Source organism: Glycine soja, chromosome 2, assembly GCF_004193775.1.
Source record: "Glycine soja cultivar W05 chromosome 2, ASM419377v2, whole genome shotgun sequence".
NCBI classification, from domain to species: Eukaryota; Viridiplantae; Streptophyta; class Magnoliopsida; order Fabales; family Fabaceae; genus Glycine; species Glycine soja.
This window is the reverse complement of record NC_041003.1, coordinates 16,204,613-16,219,338: the sequence shown is the minus strand read 5'-3', so window position 1 is coordinate 16,219,338 and position 14,726 is coordinate 16,204,613. Positions and strand designations below refer to the sequence as shown.

General features: G+C 35.6%; 1 non-coding gene across 1 annotated transcript; it reads right to left on the bottom strand.

Annotated features, from left to right (window-relative positions):
- Positions 1-5,981: 5,981 nt before the first annotated feature.
- On the bottom strand, positions 5,982-6,088 carry LOC114404619. The gene has a single exon (XR_003665060.1). It is a non-coding gene; the product is annotated as a small nucleolar RNA R71 (small nucleolar RNA).
- Between the last annotated feature and the right edge of the window lie 8,638 nt (positions 6,089-14,726).

Here is a 14,726-nt window from a genome sequence, read left to right as displayed (position 1 = left end):
CAACATGTTTCTTTGGACATCTTTGTGAAACCTATTTAGTTAATAAATTACATATGTTTATGTCAGTAGAGAGTTTTTTTTCAATATATGAATTTCTTAATACAATAAACATAACTTAAGTAACCTAATGTGAAATAGGCTTCATAAGATGTGTCACCCATGCAATGAAGATGTTGATGGCCTACACCACACACTAAACCTCTGAAGTGGGAAAAGGGCTTGAGTGTGTTAGGTCTAGTGATTATTTTTATTAAGGTCTGGATGATCATTCGTACCTACATTAGATTTTGATGATTAAAAATGAGCATAAATTATTGATATATTAATGAGTTTATGAAAAGTGGACAGAATCAACGTTATTAAGGAACTTAACTGTTACATATACATAGATCATCCACACTCAAAGAGGAAAATGCTCTGTTAATTATTCAACTAGTGTCCAACATGCTAAAACCAATGACAGTCCATTCATAGTATGAGCCTTGTACATACTTTCACAATGATCAACACAATTTGAAAAAGTTGTGATAGCCAAAAAGGAAGTACAAATATTCTCTTTTATGAAATTTCATTTTTCCTCTCTTTATTTGAATTGTCAACATTTAAATCTAAGTAAAAAATAGAATAAAAGATAATAAAAGGTCTACACAAAATATTTCAGCACTTTTGTGCATATCCTCGTGAATCAGAGAATGCTACATAGCCTCATCTCCAATTATGAAACAAATGTTACTTCAAGGACTTAACACTAATCTTATAACGGGTCATTCATTGAAATCTATAAAAGACAAACTCTAGCCAAAAAGAAAGACAATGAAAATTATTATTAGAAAATGAGAATATCTCTAAAGCAAAACTCAGCAAAAATCATTGGACGATTCATTTAAGGTTTCATTGTTTATTCTTTGCTAAGGAAAGTTATCTTGTATTTGAGCTTTACTTTTTATCCACTCATTGATTTTTGTTGAATACTTGTATTCATTCAAACTATTGTTTGTGAAAGCCAATAGTGACTTAGTGCTAAACAATACTTGGGTTTTCTTATATTCAGGGGGAGTCTAAGACAATGTCAAAAGTGGTATTAAGAATACTTGTATAGCCAGGAGTGGCAGGATAGAATACTTGCTTTGTAATCAAGTTTTGACTAGTAGAACCATTTACTGTTGTGTAAAGGAGAATTGGGCATGCCTAGTTTGAGTGAATTGATATAAACCACGTGTTTCTACTTGTCTCCTTAATGGTTTATTAAGCATTTTCTTAGCACATTCTGTCATTCTTTTTGTACCAAATTTTTGCTTGAAAAACTATTTTAAAAACTTTATCTTACTCAATCACTAGACAATCATACTTGGCTTTATTAAAATTTGTTTTCTCTTTAGTGGATGACTTACCATACATACACATATATGTCTATATCTGTGATTAAAGTTTTTAAAGGGTTATTATCTCAACTAGAAAAATGACCTATGCCTACGTACGATTTTTCCTACAGACATAAATTATTGTAGGTAAAAGTAAAAAATACTTCTACCCACAATTGTTTAATGTGGGTAAAATTTAAATACTTGTACCTACTATTTTTTGGTGTACGTCAATCTCAAAATTACCTATGCATGGCACGTCTAAATGTATCCCTTATACTCATAAAAAAACGACAAGTTCCACTACTACAATTTATTGATTTAACATCACAAGCTTAACATCGGTTTTTCGCAAAACTGGTGTAAATAAAAGTGCAGTGACATTTTGGTAAATCTTAGTCGCCTTATGTGACTAATTATTGTATAGAAATCATTTCCCAAAGCTTGTATAGTTCCCCAATTTATGGTTATTTTGGAGTAAATCTTGTTTTATGGTTAGCGCTGTCTCTAGAACATTTCCACTGGATTTAATGAGGAAATCTATGCATTTTCAGGTGAAAAAGAGGCTAAGTTTTGAATTGCAAAAAGTAGCAGTTGGGCTAAGCACATATCCACCCCTAAGTGCAGTTTCAGCGCGCTTAGCGCAAAAGATAATTTGGTAGAGCATCAGCATCAAAGTTGCGCGTTAAGCGTGAGATCAGTGCGCTAAGCGTAGTAGGTGCCTTCAGCCAGGCTAAGCTCGAGACTGGCGCTAAGCCCAATTTCACTTACTCGCGCTAAGCACGAGGGTGGTGCTAAGCGCAACGTCGCAAATTCAGAGCCTATTTAAAGCATGTCTTGTGCAGAATTAGGGTACACCATTTTAGGACAGCTCTTACACACTTTACAGAACGTCAAGTTACAAATTGGCACAGCAGCCACAATGCCTATTTCAGGAAAAGATCCCCAGAAGTAGCAAAGAGGAGCAGCTTTTGCAGAGATACCTAGGTTTTGTAAGCTTATTATTGTTAGGGTTTCTTTGTAATGGCTGGCTAAACACCCTAGTTGGGGATTTCTAATGAATAGCTGATGTAAATACATAATATCTAATTGATTGTGTTTTCTGTGTTCAATGCTTAATATTTGTATGCTTTTGGTCTGATCACCCATTTGTGTGCACAGCTAGGTGACTTTAGCATTGGGAAATGTATTGTTGCCTTAGAACTTGATTAAAGCAGGATCGAAACTTAATCTTACATGAGGGATCTGCGGGTTAAGTTTTGGTTTTAATTATGCTGTTACGATAATGCTATTTAGTTTAGGCCTAGTCTTACATGAGGGATTTGCGGATGAAGCTTAGGCTAAATTAGGCTAAACTTTCGTAAGCTACTTGAGCTGAGTTTAGTCTTACATGAGGGATTTGCGGATGAAACTCAGTTTAAGTTAGTCTAAACCTAAGAGGGCTATCTAAATTGGGCCTAGTCTTACATGAGGGATCTGCAGACGAAGCTTGGATATTCAGCCTGATGAGGGATCGATGGTTTAGTAATTTAGGCTATAAGGTTAGTCGCTTCATACGACTAACTTTTGTATAGAAATCATTTTCCAATGCTTGTATAGTTTCCCAATTTATGGTTATTTTGTAGTGATTTTGTAAATAAATCTTGTGTTATGGTTAATGTTGTCTCTAGAACATTTCCATTGTATTTAATGATGAAATCTGTGCATTTTTAGGTGAAAAGAGGCTAAGTTTTGAATTGCAAAATGTAGCAGTGGGGCTAAGCTCAACAGTTGGGCTAAGCGCATATCCACTACTAAGCACAGCTTCAGCGCACTTAGTGCAAAGGAGAATTTGGTAGAGCATCAACATCAAAGCCATGCGCTAAGCGCGAGATCGGTGTGCTAAGCGTAGCAGGTGCCTTTAGCCAGGCTAAGCTCGAGACTGGCGCTAAGCCCAATTTCACTTACTTGCGCTAAGCACGAGGGTGGCGCTAAGCGCAGTGTCGCGATTTCAAAGCCTATTTAAAGCCTGTCTTGTGACGAATTAGGGTACTACTTTCTATAGCTTTTACACACCTTTTAGGACAGTGTGCAGAACAACCAAGGAAAAGAATTTCAGAGTAGCCACACGCCTATTTGGGGAAAAGAGCCCTAGAAGCATAAAAGAGGAGAAGCTTGTGCATTGAAGCCTAGGTTTTGTCATTTGAGAGTGATGTGCCATTATTTTCTCCTATTTCTTAACCCTTTTTGCACCATTTTAATTACTAATTAATCTTAATTGTCAAATTAAGTAGGCAGTTTTATTATTTGGGCTCATTCAGCTAATTTGATGTTTTTAATCAAATTTCAGGAATTAATGAAGCATTGAGCTTAATCCGGATTTTGGTTGCGGACTTAAAGAGGGCAAATAAAGCAACATTTACCTTAGTTAATTTCTAATTAAGAGATTGCAATTTTAGTTTATGTTGTTCAGTGTTTATTTTGTTTTGGGCCAGAATAATGTAATAGGGCCTAGTGACTTTGAGTGACCCTTATAAATATCAGCCTTGGGATTCGTGTAAAAGAGGATACTATTTTCAGAGCATAGAGTTTAGGGTTTTACGTTTTGAGCTTGATGTTACTGTTCACATGAATGCATTTTCCATTTTTCTGTTTCTTATTGCAATTTCGTTTCTTGTTCCTTCTTCTGCTTTCATTTACGTTTTATGCCTTTAGCTTCATTTACATTTTGCTTCTAGTTTCATTTACGTTTTCTGCTTTTGTTGAAATTATGGAAGGCTAAATTTCTGATGTTGTTTCCTTCTGAGGACGAAGCTTAACTCTCTTCGAGGTTCTGTTTATAATGTAGCTTCCAAGAAGTTTTCCCTTCACCAATTAACCCATATTCGTTAATGTTAATCTATGCACGCTTCGTGTTCGATTAATTGCCTACGAGAGCTTAATTTACGTTCATGCTTAATGAACGAAGGGTTAATTAGTGTATGTGTTGCCTAATCACGTATTGACAACCCTAAGTTGATTTTCGCTTAGTAAATTGAAATAGGGCTGGATTAAATGATTAACTATTAGGGACGAATTCTTCATAACCTAGGACAAGAGAATGGCTTTCAAATCAGAGGAAACAACACGTTTTTAATACTATTAATTTCGTATTCCAGTTCACTTGTTCTTTAATTCACAAAACAAACAACCCCCCCAATTGTTACTGTTACTGCAAGTATATTACTACATTTTAATGTTTATTTGATTCGGGTACGACCTCGATCAAATTTTGCACCGTTGCCGGGGAGCAGTGTCCAAAGGTTCATAATAGCTAGTGATTCATGTTTTATGTTTAGTTGTTTTACATTTAATTCTTTCATGTTGTGTTAGTGTTGTTTAGTGTTTTGCTATTTTGTTTAGTGTGGTGTTTTGTTATAGTTTTTCTGTTCAGCGCCTCCCCTGTTTCAGTTTTTGTGTTTTGCTGTGAATAATGCTTAGTGACGGAATTAGAGATTGATTATGTGTTACTGTTCACACAGCATTACATTAGTGACTGCTGCTGACAATTTAATTGGCGATTTTTGTTTTGATAGTTAGGGTTGTTATTTTTGGCTGAATTTTTGTGTGGTAGGTTCTTTTGACTCATATTGTGTGTGAAAAATACCAGGAACACTTGGTGTGGCCAGATTTGAGAGATTCAAAAAAATTTGAGAACTTGTGTTTAGCAAAACTTCAAACGGCCATAACTTTTGCTCCGGGTATCAGAATGACTATTATTATATATGTATTTGGGGTAGAAAAAATTTCCAATATTGTGGAAGCTCTCCATAGGCTGGATGAGGTCTCTAGCTAGCCAAAATCGCCTGTTTACTAGTTTTTTTTTTCAAGTTTTATTTGTCTAAACTTTCCTTAGGTAGTTTCCATAGTTAGACTTTGAATTTTTGTCTGAAAATTTTTGTGCAATCTTTTCATGATTTTAGGGTGTTGCTCACAAAAGTTCAAGTCATTTAGATATCATTTGATGGTAGTTGTAGTTCAAACCTACACTGTTACTTGCATAAGAAGGCAACCAGTTGTGTATACTGAATGTAGTGTATGACTAGAGGCAATCCATCTGACTTACAACCCTTTGATCCTGAGATAGATAGGGCATTTGATAGGTTAGTTAGGCATAGTGTGCATCCTACTTTCCCTGAACATTTTGTACCTTTTGAGCATCCTGAGCATTTTGTTATTGGTCAGTCTGAGCATTTTGTGGTTGGCAATTTTGAACATCCTGATTTTGAGCATTATATTTTTGAACATTCTGAGAACATGGCACAACCTCCACCCCATGAGAGGACTCTAAGGGAAATGGCTACACCTGATTTCACCTACGAAAGCTTGTGCATCCAATACCCTGATGAGGATGTCCCATATGTTCTTAAAACTGGACTGATCCATTTGCTTCTAAAGTTTCATGGCTTTGCAGGTGAAGACCCGCACAAACATCTAACCTCAGATGTCCAGGAGGATCACATATTTCTGAAGACCTTTCCTCATTCTTTAGAGGGAGTGGCAAAGGACTGGCTATATTACCTTGCTCCAAGGTCCATCACGAGCTGGGATGACCTCAAGAGAGTATTCTTAGAAAAAAATTTCCCTGCTTCCAGGACCACGACCATCAAAAAAGATATTTCAGGCATTAGGCAACTCAGTGGAGAGAGCCTATATGAATACTGGGAGAGATTTAAAAAATTATGCGCCAGTTGCCCTCACCACTAGATTTCTGAGCAGCTTCTTCTCCAATATTTTTATGAAGGACTCAGTAACATGGAGAGAAGTATGATAGATGCTACCAGTGGTGGAGCCCATTCGAACGTGTGTCGGATCGAACGTGTGTCTGATGAGGACTCACCCATTCGGGATGATTTCTCGGATGATCACTTGTATATATTGTATAGTATTTCTGATTCTTTTTCTACTCCCTAGTTTGCTAACATTGTCAATTATTTAGTTGCTTATATTTTTCCTCCCTTAGCATCTAAGGCTCAAAAAGATAAAATTAAAAGTGATGCTAAGCATTTAATTTGGGATGACCCCTACTTGTGGAAATTGTGCAGTAGACGATGCATTCCAGATCATGAGACTGACTCGGTCCTGCAGCTCTGTCATTCTTCCGCACCGGGAGGTCATCTGGGTGTTCAAAGGAAAGCTCGCAAAGTGCTTGATTATGGCTTTTATTGGCCCACCATCTTTAAAGATGCGTGGAAGATTTGTAGCACTTGTGAGCAGTGTCAGAGAGTAGGAAGTGCACTTACATGGTGACAACAAATGCCTCAGCAACCCATGCTATTCTGTGAGGTGTTTGATGTCTGGGGCATAGATTTCATGGGCCTTTTTCCTGTCTCTTTTGGTTATGTATACATTCTCCTTGCAGTTGATTATGTTTCAAAATGGGTGGAAGCCAAGCCCACTAGAACTAATGATGCTAAGGTTGTTGCAGATTTTGTCAGATCTAATATGTTTTGTAGGTTTGGAGTACCTAAAGCAATCGTTAGTGATCAAGGAACCCATTTTTGCAACAAATCAATGCATGCCTTGCTTAAAAAGAACGGGGTTGTACATAGGGTATCCACACCATACCACCCCCAAACCAATGGACAGGCAGAAATTTCTAACAAGGAGATCAAGAGAATTTTAGAAAAGATTGTGCAGCCAAGCAGGAAAGATTGGAGTACCAGGCTCGATGATGCTCTTTGGGCACATCGGACTGCCTACAAAGCACCCATAGGAATGTCTCCTTATCGGGTTGTCTTTGGAAAGGCATGTCATCTTCCAGTGGAGATTAAGCACAAAGCATACTGGGCAGTGAAGACCTGCAACTTCTCTATGGATCAAGCTGGTGTGGAAAGAAAGTTGCAATTGAATGAGTTAGATGAGATCCGCCTAGAAGCCTACGAGAATTCCAAGTTCTACAAAGAAAAGACCAATAAGTTCCATGATAGCATGATAATTAAGAAGGACTTCATGGTTGGGAAAAAGTGTTATTGTATAATTCTAGGCTTGGACTCATGAGTGGTAAGTTGAGGTCTAAGTGGATTGGTCCTTTTGTTGTTCCTAATGTTTTTCCTTATGGTACAGTTGAGATCAAAAGTGACTCCACAAACAAGAGCTTCAAGGTCAATGGACACCGACTTAAGCCATTCCTCACAAACCATTCTTTAATGGACGTAGTGGTGGAAGAGACTTCCTTACTCCACCCTACTCTTCCTCCACCATGACTTCGGGAGTTATTCTTTTCCTATCTCCTTCTTTGCTTTTATTACACTTGTCTGATTCTATTCGATGGTTTAATTGCTTTTAATCTTTTAATTGTGCTACATTGAGGACAATGTGTTGTTTAAGTGTGGGGGGGAGTGTTCCTTGGTTTTGGTTTTGCTAGTTTTTTTGGATTTGTTAATTTTGTTAGTTTTTTTGGGTTTCTAGTTTAATATTTTAGGTCAATTCTGTTTGCATGTTTTTCTTTGAATTATAGGATATGTTCAAGAAATGGGTAATTGTTTTGAAAATAAAAGTCTCTTGACATTTTGTGATTTGAAATCCTTGTTTTTCCTCTACATGTCATGATAGTTTTGAAAGCTCAATTTGAAAGTGATAAGTTTACCTTTGTGAGAATTTGAGCCATCCATCATCTTAATCATTTGGTGTGTTTTGCCCCATTGATTGCTTGCACAATAGCCTTGGCTTGATTCTTGTTGATGCTTCCTAATTCACAAGCATATTTGGAAAAGATTTAGGCAATTTTGTTCTTATAAGCCTCTAGCCAAATGGACTTACCTTAAATTAATTCCTTTGATAGCCCTTTTGAGCCTTGTTCCCTTTTCCTTGTTTTGAAGCTCACTACAAGCCTTAAGTGAAAAACCATGATATCACCTTACCCTTAAGGAATTTTGGAATTGTTTTGGGAATAAGTGTGGGGGGTTTTGTTTCATTGGATAACATGTTTTGTTGGCTATGCTTCATGATGTATTTTTGGGCCATACTTGATGTACATTGTATATTGGTTAAATGTTGGACATGCTGAATGATATGATATTTCTCAAATGCTACAGTGCAAAAAAAAAATCAAGTTGAATCAGTTAGAAAAAGAAAAAGAAAAAGAATAGCAATAAAGTTGAGTGAATAAGATCTTAAATAGAAAAAGAATGATGAGACTCTTGGTTCTACTCTTTATGTTTAAATTTTATCTTTAGGTTTTCTTTTTTTTTTTCTTAATATGCACTTATTGCCCATTGCTCCTCTATTCCTTTGGGATTTAGCTACTTATTCCATATTTTTCCCTACCTTGTCCTTGGCCCCATTACAACATTAAAAGACCTTTTTATCCTCATGTGCTTGCGTTTATGGGTTGATTGTCAATTTTATAATCTTGCCAAGTTTATGTGGTGTTGGTTTTCATGGGTGCTTTGAGGGTAAATAGTAGCCTAGACACTTGAGAGATAGAGTGTATATCTTGTGAGCCTTTATCATTTTTCATTCTTGAGCTGATTACCTATTTTGCCATGATTGGGTTTCTTGGATGATTTTCATGAATGTCTTGACTCTTTGGATCTCTTCATGTTAGATGTTAGATGTTACCCATTCCTTTCATTCCTTGATGTTCATTGGGAAATATGTAAATGTTTTTGTTTGTCTCTTTTTCATATCCATGGATTTTGTTCTTTGTTTCATTTTTCCCAGGAGTGCAAAAGGCTAAGTATAGGGGATTTTGATGTGCTATTATTTTCTCCTATTTCTTAACCCTTTTTGCACCATTTTAATTACTGAATAATCTTAATTGTCAAACTAAGTAGGCGGTTTTATTATTTGGGCTCATTCAGCTAATTTGATGTTTTTAATCTAATTTCAGGAATTAATGAAGCATTGAGCCTAATCCGTATTTTGGTTGCAGACTTAAAGAGGGAAAATAAAGCAACATTTACCTTAGTTAATTTCTAATTAGGAGATTGCAATTTTATTTTATGTTGTTCAGTGTTTATTTAGTTTTGGGCCAGAATAATGTAATAAGGCCCAGTGACTTTGAGTGACCCTTATAAATATCAGCCTTGTGATTCGTGTAAAATAGGCTATTATTTTCAGAGCATTGAGTTTAGGGTATTACGTTTTGAGCTTGATGTTACTGTTCATTTATGTTTTATGCCTTTAGCTTCAGTTACGTTCTACTTCTAGTTTCATTTACGTTTTCTGCTTTTGTTGAAATTATGGAAGGCTAAATTTCTGATGTTGCTCCTTCTGAGGATGAAGCTTAACTCTCTTCGAGGTTCTGTTTATAATGTAGCTTCTGGTAGTTTTCCCTTCACCAATTAACCCACATTAGTTAATGTTAATCTATGCACGCTTCGTGTTCGATTAATTACCTCTGAGCTTAACTTACGTTCATGCTTAATGAACGAAGGGTTAATTAGTGTATGTGTTGCCTAATCACGTATTGACAACCCTAAGTTGATTTTCGCTTAGTAAATTGAAATAGGGTTGGATTAAGTGGTTAACTGTTATGGACGAATTCTTCATAACCTAGGACAAGAGAATGACTTCTGAATCAGAGGAAACAACACGTTTTTAATACTATTAATTTCGTATTCCAGTTCACTTGTTCTTTAATTCACAAAACAAATAACCCCCCCCCCCCAATTGTTACTGTTACTGCAAGTATATTATGAACATTTGGTTTATCATTGCTCGTTGGGAAATGACCTAGGATCAATACCTAGTTACTACATTTTAATGTTTATTTGATTCGGGTACGACCGACCTCGATCAGAGAGATTATTGAGTAGAGAGTGAGTGTGAGATGCTGAGAAGAGGAGAAGGAATCCCCCTTCTTTTGTAAGGAACTATCATTCTCTATTTTTAATCTCATTTATTGTTAGGGTTTCTTTGTAATGGATGGCTAAACACCCTAGTTGGGGATTTCTAATGAACAACTGATGTAAATACCTAATATCTAATTGATTATGTTTTCTGTGTTTAATGCTTCCTTCAATGCTTAATGTTTGTATGCTTTTGGTTTGACCACCCATTTGTGTGCACAGTTAGGTGACTTTAGCATTGGAAAATGTACTGTTGCCTTAGAACTTGATTGAAGCAGGATTGAAACTTAGCCTCATGAGGGATCTGCGGGTTAAGTTTTGGTTTTAATTATGTTGTTACAATAATGTTGTTTAGTTTAGGCCTAGTCTTACATGAGGGATTTGCGGACGAAGTTTACGCTAAACTTTAGTAAGCTACTTGAGTTGAGAGATCTGCAGACGAAACTCAGTTTAAGTTAGCCTAAACCTAAGAAGGTTGTCTAAATCAGGTGCAGTCTTACATGAGGGATCTACAGACGAAGCTTGGATATTCAGCCTAACGAGGGATCGAGGGTTTAGTAATTTAGGCTACAGCATAGAACACAAGAGCACAATTGATTAGAGAAATATATTTCTATGCATCAGCTTGTTTGTTAGAAAGACCCAACATATCTACCTACTGCTGCCATTTTATTTACTTTGCATTTTATAGTTTTTAGCATACAAGTTTAGCTTAAATTCTGTTTGAAATTATCACTTATACATGTTCTCTCAACAATGCTTCGATTCTGAACTTAATTCAGGCTAACATTAGGTCCCTGTGTTCGATACTCAGATTCTTCCGTTTTAATTTTAAATACTTGACGACCCGATGTGCTTTTCAGTGAAAACTCCTCATTGAAATTTCCATGAGACATAAATGCACAAAATGTAACTGCAATGGGGGGTTGATCATACAACATAGAACACAAAAGCACAATTGATTAGAGAAATATATTTCCATGCATCAGCTTGTTTGTTAGAAAGACCCAACATATCTACCTACTGCTGTCATTTTATTTACCTTGCATTTTATAGTTTTTAGCATACAAGTTTAGTTTAAATTTTGTTTGAAATTATCACTTTTACATGTCCTCTCAACAATGCTTTAATTCTGAACTTAATTCAAGCTAACATTAGTTTCGTGTGTTCGATACTCGGATTCATCCATTTTAATTTTAAATACTTGACGATCTAGTGCACTTTTCGATAAACCCCCATTGAAATTTCCTTGAGACATAAATGCACAAAAAGTAACTGCAATGGGGAGTAACCTGTAAATAAGTTGACTTAATTAACATCGATTTTTCCAAAACCCGATGTTAACATTAATATCTTAACATTGGTTATTGAAAAACCGATGTTAACGTTAATATCTTAACATCAATTTTGTTTAAGAAACCGATGTTGTCTTATTCATAACTTAAAACCTCAAAATCCATTTTCCCCCCACGCGATCAGTTACCAAAACCTTTCTCCCTTTCTTCCTCATCACTTAGGCTCGAAAGACCTATCTGTCCTCCTCACTCAAGCTGCCATTCCTTCTCCCTTTCTTCCTCATCGCTCAGGCTCGAAAGACCTGTATGTCCTCCTCACTCAAGCGGCCATTGAGGTTCGTGTTTGGGTTCGCACAGGCTCGACGAGTTCCCATTCATGACTACCACGATTTACGTACGTCGGCAAACCTTCATGTTGCTTTAACCTTATCCCTATAAAATGTTAACTTCGGGTTGGTGAGTTCGTTGTTTCGTAGGTTTTAGACATTGTTTTGGTTCTTGGTTGGTGGGTTCGTGAGTTCATGAGTTGGTGGGTTTGCGAGTTCCTAAGTTGGTGGGTTCGTGAGTTCGTGAGTTGGTGGGTTCGCGGGTTTATGAGTTCATTATTTCGTAGGTTGCTCTCTTTGGCACTTTTGATTCTGTAAGTTTTTTCTTCAACTTTTGAGAGTTGTAACAATTCTCAGATTTTAATTCGAAGGGATAGCATTCGATCTTTATTCTCCTTTCGTTGTCTCTTATTATATCTTTATATATTGGTTTTGAATGAAATATTGATCGATTCTATTTTGTATGCCAACCTAACCGTGAGAGATGAGTGGTTTGAATACACTTGAAAATACATATATAGATATCCTTTTTTTAAATGTTTTTTGTTGTATTTAAAAGAAAGGCTAGAAATTTGTTCAGTGACTGCTACTAAGTGTTAGAAGAAGATGCTTGTTTTTGCCAGTTGCAGAGACTTTGATGCACCACATGGGATGTATAGTTAGATACTAAAGATTACAAGAAGATCCCAATTTCAATGTAACAACAATTAATCTAGTCATAAATCAATTGTTTTTATTTATATCAGTCCATTTTATCCCATTTTGTTTTGGATTGCTTAGCTTGAAACCTTGTTAGTTGTTACTATAAATTGAATTCACTAAAAATGAAATAAAAACTATATGAGAAGTAAGGATTGCCTTAAAGTTTGTCTTTGGTGGTACTCCTAGGCTTAGGATGTTATAGTCTATCTAAGATATTAGGACCATGTCTCTACTTAAAGCAATATTTATAATTAGAGGAGCAAGGAAAAGAAAGGGTTTATCTGCAGTCATCATGATTTGGAGGGTATTGAGAATTGTAAACTAAGCCAATTCGATTAGGAAGCAAGAGGATATAGAGAATAATTTTTTATTTGCTGAAATCTTCGACGTCCTAGTCTAGCAGGCCTGCCAATATTTTGTATTTAAATTTAGAATCAATTTTAGGCATTTTTGTTTTCTTATATGTAAGTGTATGAATAGGAAAAGTTGGGTTACTAATACTCCAGGTCTGTAACATACCTCAAAGGAGACCTATTTTAAATGAATGTTAATTCATGTAGGCTTACTTCTTGGGGTCTTGGACAATGAGAGTATTTGTTATTATCATGACTACCCCGCATGTTTGATTTGCTATAATATTAGTAACAGGGTAAAGTATAGGCATAACACATCACTACCTGATAGGAACTCAGGAAATAAGATGGAACCTAGGTGGAAAGAATCAAAAAGAGTAGAATTTTACTATTGAAAAGTGAACACAAAGTGGATAATTGAATAAGGATCTTTCCTCCCACTCCTTAATCTGATTTGTTGAATACCCTCCTCAATCTGATTTCCTTATTTATCTAACCAAACTCCAATACTGACTAACTAACTAAGTATTCTCACTAAATAACTTATGGACTAACTAACTAACAACTGTCCTTATTCAGCCCTCTACATTATACATCCTGACAATAGTTCCCCTTTGAAATTCCACCTTGCCCTCAAGGTGGAAATAGGGAATTCAGAACCTCACAGACTTTGATCTTTTTCTTGAATTATATATGCAGAAATTTCTTCAATTCGATCTGGTTTATTAGTTGTCACAAGCTAGTTGGGCCTCTTCATAAGGTACTCACCTACACAAGTTTTGGCATGTTAAGTTATTTGGTTTGTGCATAGTGTTATTTCATTTATTAAGTGGATGTTCATTTTACTTTTTCGTTCCTGTTTATAGCAACATAAGTTGAATTTCAAGTAGGCATTGCTATCTTGTAACTAAGAATAATATTGAGCAATAATGTGACTAGAACCATATGAAGCTGGATTGTCAACCTCATTACCTTATTTGAAGCTTTATTCACACAACATACACTGTTGACACAAAATTTCTTGAATTATATATACATAAATTTCTTCAATTCGGGGTTATTAGTTGTCACAAGCTAGCTGGCCTTTTCACAAGGTACTCACCTACACAAGTTTTGGGATGTTAAGTAATTTGGTTTGTGCATAGTGTTTTTTCATTTATTAAGTGGATGTTGATATTTGTTTTTCCTTCTTGTTTATAGCAACCTAAGTTGAATTTGAAGTAGGCATTACTATCTTGTAACTAAGAATAATATTGAGCAATGATTTGACTAGAACTTGTAAGTGACAATGAAATTTGTAGTTAGGCTTAATGGATAAGTTATGTAATCAAGGATCAAGAAATGCACATACTTTGTAATGAATCAAATCACCTTTAGAGTAATTGAGGGTGAAGATGGGTTGGTCAACTCCAAGGTAATGAAATATGTTGTGCTTGCGTATTTTAATATCCCAATTTCCTACAGCTCCATTTTCAATCTCTGAAATATGCTATAGGTTTCATTCTTTCCTTAAATAGTGACTAGTTTATTTATAGATTAATTGTTCTATATTTTATAAGTAATATGGAGTTTTGTCACATAGCGGTGCCCATTGGGCATTTCTAAACCTTAATTGTTCAATTAAGAAATCCATTCAAGTTTTTTGTCATCCTTCTTTCCTTCATCTCTAATAGTTGTTACAAATTCATACAACTTCATTAATTCAACTCATCCTTTAATGCAAGTGGTTCCTCTGACAATCATATGTAAGAACAATCTAATCTTCCTTATTGTCACTAAAGTGATATCTCAAAAAACAAATCATGTAACAATAACCCAAAGCCACCAGTGAAAACCACAAGTTCTAGATGAGATAAAAGAAACTCAACAAATATAT